This window comes from Melanotaenia boesemani, chromosome 1 (assembly GCF_017639745.1).
Source record: "Melanotaenia boesemani isolate fMelBoe1 chromosome 1, fMelBoe1.pri, whole genome shotgun sequence".
NCBI classification, from domain to species: Eukaryota; Metazoa; Chordata; class Actinopteri; order Atheriniformes; family Melanotaeniidae; genus Melanotaenia; species Melanotaenia boesemani.
Window position 1 is genome coordinate 4,308,831 of NC_055682.1, and position 6,424 is coordinate 4,315,254.

At 36.7% G+C, this 6,424-nt stretch overlaps 1 long non-coding RNA gene across 1 annotated transcript in view; it reads left to right on the plus strand.

The window, feature by feature from the left end:
- LOC121637188 overlaps positions 1–5,338 on the plus strand; it is an 84,419-nt gene extending 79,081 nt beyond the window's left edge. The window contains exon 3 of the long non-coding RNA XR_006009809.1: positions 5,284–5,338. This is a non-coding gene — a long non-coding RNA (uncharacterized LOC121637188). The remainder of the gene's footprint in view (positions 1–5,283) is intronic.
- The last annotated feature ends 1,086 nt before the right edge of the window (positions 5,339–6,424 follow it).

Sequence of the window (6,424 nt, forward strand, 5' to 3'; positions counted from 1 at the left end):
TGCATGTGTCCCCCATACCTATTGATATAAAGTGCAATTTAAAACATTAGTAAAACAGCAAATATATCTTCACCCAATTAATGTACTTTACATTAAATACATCCTTTTCATTGTTTACGCTGATGCAGTGCACATTTGGCTACAGGAAAACAATTATACTTAGAAATCATAGATTAAAAAACAGCAGCATCCAAGCCCCAGGCAGTACTGCCAAATAAATGCCTCTGTGCCACTGCTGGCACGGTACTTTGATGCCACAGCGACCTACGGTGAACACACATTGGCAGTTCATATGAAAACAAACATTATTTATGCTTATCTGTACTTTATGGGTACTTTGCAGACTCTTTTATCTAAAGTGATGTAAAATATAAATACATTAATTATATTTGCTAAGAACAGAAAAAATGAGTATATTACACCATTTTGTGATTGTGTAGGCTATAGCCTACAGTTAATAACTTCCTATAAATTATGATCAGCCCACATTTATTTGAAATTATTCAACACTGAATGTTAACAACTATATTGTGGCTTATTTGGCGCAGTTAACTAACACCTACTAGGTGATGTTAGCTTACAGCTTAGAGTAGTAACATGCCCTTACAATGTAGTTATTCTTGATGACATTTTAAATGAATTAGGACAAAGAAACAAATAACAAAAAATACATATGTAGGCTAAGGATTACCTAGCGTATAGGCTATAAGCTAGGTTTTAAGGGTTACTAATAAGGGCATCTTTTCCTGCACTCTCAAAGTTTTTCTGTTTTTCTTATGAGTGCATATCTTACATAAACTGCTTTTAACCTACACTTTAATATAAAACATATCTTGTTATAATAAGTTATCAAATGTTGATCAAGAAAATCTTCAAACTTAAGTCTGTTCATTTTCTATTTCGTCAGATATTTGCATCGTTGCTGCGGCGCTGTTCATTCACTGCTCACTGCTCAGTCTGACAACCAGTGATGAGTGGAGATATTTCAGCTTCACAAACAGCAACGATGTGCAGTTTGATGTTTGTGTGAAGCCAACAAACTTCATTAAACATCAGAGAATCTACCATAACACACAAGCAGAGGTGATGAGGCAACTAAAGAGGAGAGGAGGAGGACAGGTGCTGCTAGGGTGGAGAGAGACGTTATTTTGAGTCCTTTGGTGCTGCAGGCAGGTACTTTCAGATACTATCAGGTACTATCAGAGAGAGAAAATGTAGAGCTGGTGGATCTTATACATGTCACTGGTTTTTGGCGAAGTGATTTACGTCTACTGGCTGGTAGATTCAAGTTTTTGCGTTGATGTTTAAACAGCAGGAGTTGCCTGCAATCTTAAAACTAAGGCTTCCTGTTTTCTTCAAAAGTGCAGTAATAAATATCAGCCACTCCGGCATTGCTGACAGCTGAGTTTATTTGGGATCTATCTGTTTAGCCTGAAAAAATACTTTCGTTATCAATAAGTTATGACTGCAGAGAGTGTGAGGGCAGGAGCGTTGCTGAAACAATAATAATATAAATAATATGAATAATATGGTAATAATAGACTTTATAACAAAGTCCTCTTTTTTGTGCATTGTCAAACGAAAGTGAAACATACAAATAGAGAATTTATAATCTAATCAAGTGTATAAATTCATATGGAATTAAGTTAGAAAAAACTTCTAAGTGACTATCAGGTTATTGTGGTAAATGCAGTCAGGTGACGTCACTGAAGCTGCTGTTTGACTGGGAACTGTCTCTAATTATGATAATAAAAGTCAGTTTGCCAGACAGACTGAATTTTGCAATAATGATGGATGTTCTTAGAGGCCACATCACCCCTCTAAAATTGTGCCACATGGTTCAGTTCACACCAGCAATGGTCAGTCGGTTTAACCGAGTCACACACAGAGTGCAGCCAGACAGCCAGAGGAGAAAGTCACGTATTTTCCAAAGAAGATAAACTCTGGATGCCAGAAAAGGGAGAAAAAGCATAGGGTAAGAAAATGAAGTGAGGGACAGATGAGCAGACAAGTGAAATTATATTTATATCCACATTATATATATATATATATATATATATGTATATATATATATATATATATATATATAATAAAATATGTATAATCATAAATAATAAAATTCTATTTATTGGTTCCTCCAAACCCCAAATAGAAATCAAACGCGAGTCAAACTAAACTTGGGTGTCAGGAAGTTAGGGTGGCTCTTCTGACACACTGCCACTGTGAAACCCAGGGGGGTACTGTCAGACCATGTGAATAGGAATATTTTCATTAAAATTTTTAACAGACAAAATTTATGGTCCACCTCTTCTGCTGGTGAGCCTCAAAGACAAACAGCTTAAGACTATTTTCTAACCTTTTTAGTCCACGTGTCTGTCTATAAAGGTTATGGTATTGCTTACACAGGTCTAAAAACCAAACATGGAGTCAGGGCAGAGGACATTTATTTCCATTTTTACCCATCAGTCCTGCTTGCCATTCTCTCTGTGCAGAGGTCCAACAATAACAACACCTCAGGCATGTTGACTTTCTTTTTCCCTTGGGAGGTTCCGACTGTTTTGACAGGAGAGATAAATGATGTTCTCTTTCTTTGATTCAAACTGCAGCAACTCCCAAAACAGCACACACACAAAAACACTACACGTAACACTATTGACAGAACAAGCTGTACATCACTCTCCTACTCAACCTGAGTTGATGCTCTTCCTTCTCTTGTTCCGCATCGTTCCATCCCAAACTGTCCGTTTTTATTTCCTCTTTCAGCATTGGGTCTGTTGTTGTCTGTTGCTTGTTTTCAGTCACTTAACTTTTGTGGACTCGCATACCTTCAGCAAACAAAATGGTTGTGAGACAAACCAAAGTGGTGATGAGAGACGTTGGCCTAGATTCTTGAAGGGGCCCCGTCATCTTTATTTGAAAGATTGCTAGGACTACCTGGAGATTAAAGGAAAAACATTAGCTTACGTTAAAATGAGCTCAACTCAAGTGCTTGTTTCTTTCACCTGCAATCTTGACAAGTAAAACAAGAAATAGCTTTTATTATCCTCCATGAGCTTTAATTTAGCCACAACATATCGGAAGCTAACAGAGAAAGACTCCAAGCAACCAGACACTGCAAACACTGACATTATCTGACCTTTAGAGATGACTAAAGGTCTACAAGCCACTTCTGTGTTTCTTGGCAATAAGAGCAAAGTGGGAAAAGTGCCATTTTTAAATATACCATGTGCTTTTTGTTGTTTAGGCCAAGAAGAATAAACACAAACTGTTGGATGTCTGTCATTTTCCTCCTTTGTTTCTGTGTCACATTCTTCTTTATAATTAAAGTAAGACGTTGTGCTTTTATTTAACTGTCCAGCTTATACTCCACCTCTCAGGTAAGGGTATTAGAAAGCTTTGGGTAAAAGATCAGGCTGTTCTGAAATAAACTGGCCCATCCTGAGCTGGGCCCCTTGGTGGAAACACGGCTTTTGTTTGCTGTGTACATGCTAAAGATCTGTTTATACTCATGGCTAAAAATAATTTTAAGTGATGCTACGTCTACGAAATACTGAACATTCAGCGTTTTAAATTTATGAGGCACTTCTTCCTGTCAGATGTATTTCCTTGTAAGGGGGATGACGGTTATTATGACAGTAGGTTCTTGTTGCATTTCAAGCCCACGTCAGCCTGTTTATGCTCCTGAATGTGTTTGCAGCTCTCCATCCATGTTGGACTGTGTGGGAATCCACAGAAGCACAAACAGAAGTTGCTGCTCTGAGTCATATATTCTTTATAAAATTTTTTTTTTCTTTTCCAGGTCTGTCTCTTTCTAAAATAACTTATTTGAATGTCTAATTGTTTCTGTGTTTGCTTGTCTAATGCTCTAACAGCTCTGTGCTGTCAGTAGAATTGGAGACTAATTCATCAAAACCCTGCTACACTTAAGGTTCAAATCTATGTTGCTTTAGCAAACAGAAATCTAATTATTGGATGATGGATTGTTAGATGAATTTGTCCCATAAAGGTGTTGGCTGGTCAGTTTGTCTTAACAGTAAATACAACTTACTTAAATACTGAAACATAATTGAATCAAGGAACCTAACACAAAAAGACTTGCTGAAGCTGAAAAGTATAACTTTCCTGACTATAAACTCAAGTACGTCAAGCAGGTGCTTACTTTGTGCATGTATGTGTAATGTACATAAAACCACTTTTAGTGCATTGACCTGCTTCCAAAGACAGAAGTTCTGGGTAGCAGCTCCCACAATAAGGCTTCATGCTAGGTACAGAAGAAAAATTATGATCTGGAAAAAAAGGGTCAGCAAAATTTATTCTTATTCTCTCTAAATCAGTGTTTCTCAAATGGGGGCACGTGTACCCCTTGTGGTACTTGGAGACATTCAAGGTAGTATGGGAGAAAATAAAAAGGGGTTAACTTGTGTTTACATTATGTAATTCAGTTCAGTTGGTCAGGATTACAACAAACATACAGAAATGTACACATATGTACATTTAAAAATTCTTACACCGAGTTATGCTCTTAAAATGAAACAGTGTATTTTTCACTCCCAGATACATGAAATTAAATATTTTATGATTTTGTAGATCAATTGTGATCAAGAAGTGATGAAATGACCAACTATATATACAAACATACAGTATCTCACAGAAATTAGTGCACCCCCCATATTTTTGCAAATATTTCATTATATCATGACAAATATTATATTATTCTTGACAACACTATAGAAATGAAATTTTGACACACAGAATATCAAAGTTTAGTTCTATTTTGCTTTCGGGTTCCCATCATTAGTGCACCTCAGCTGTTCCTCATTAGTCCTTCAGTGTGTTTAAGCCCGTTGGTTTCAGTTCGTCCTTGCCAGTCCATTGTTAGTTGTTGTTAGACTGTCGTTTTTATGTTCTTTAATCTTCATAACATGCTTCGTCATGTAGTTCTCTTGCCAAGTAATGTTTCTTGTCATGTTATTTTGCGTCAGGATTATTTAAAGCTTTATTCTGCACCCATTTGCCTTCTACCTTTTTAAGCCTGTGTGTGGGTCCACACCTCTCATCCACGCCTCAGACGTGACAATAATATAATATATCCATCCATTAATTATCTGTTCCGCTTCGTCCATTAAAGGTTGCGGGGAAGCTGCAGCCTAACCCAGCATTTATAATATAATATAATATAATATAATATAATATAATATAATATAATATAATATAATATAATATAATATAATACAATATAATATAATATAATATAATATAATGTTTTTTATTCTGAGTTTCTAGTTCAGACGCAGTGTTACTGAACACCTGCACCCAAGTCTAATGGGGAATGAGCTGCCTTTGCCACTTTAGTACGTCTCTAATTTGGATATATTTTAGTCTGAAAAGATAAGAAGCAAGACAGGAACTTGAAATGTGGGTATAGCCAAGGTTTCCAGGTTTCCAGGGTAAAATATTGTTTAGATAAGAAGAAAAGAGAAAACTGCAGCAGGCTCTCATGAAGCGTTCTGGGTAAACTTCCAGCAGACAAGGTGGAAAACAAAGAAAAGTTGCTTTAGTTCATCGATTTGGCCAATCATAAGGAAAATTCAGAAAAAGTCAGATAGCTCAAATACTTCAATCCTGTGTAACAACGCGACTCACATGGTAAATGGTGTGTATTTATACAGTGTTTTACTGTACCTGGAATGATACCCAAAGTGCTCTACATCATACATCACATTCACAAACTGATGGTGGAAGCTGCCATGCAAGGCGCTCAACCACGACCCAACAGGTGCAATTTGGGGTTTGGTGTCTTGCTCAGGGACACCTCAACATTACCTCAACAGGCCTGGGATCAAACCAGCGACCCTCAGGTTACAAGACGACCACTCTACCTACCGAGCCACACCGCCCATGAACAAAGTGAAGTAAGATGTGGGAATCTCCAGTTTGGATTGTTCTGATCATAGCTGCAGCTTGTTGAGCATGAATGGTTTTAATTTCACAACGGAGCATTATGCTAGACAGGGAAACAGAGAAATACAGAGTAATACAGAGAAATACTTGCTGTAAACACCAATGTACACGTCAACGTTCTGCTACGTTTGCGTATTTACATGCTAAAATCAGCGGAAGCATTTCAAACCTTTTAAAGTGGATTAATTTAGTTTATCAGTTGCTCTCTTATTAGGAATTGATGTGAGGTTTACTACGGCCTGATGAAACCTTACACAATAACAACAGTAATAATGACGATAATCCCAGTAATGCTCACATAAACTGATTTTGTATTGAAATTTATTAGTTTCTCCAGATATCCAGTTTCAAATATCAAAATGAATGTGTCTCTACTTATTATCATGCAGTGTCCTATAAAATGTGGCACCATTTAAAAGAGAAATAAACAGACTTTTAAACAGTATAAAATATATTTATGAAA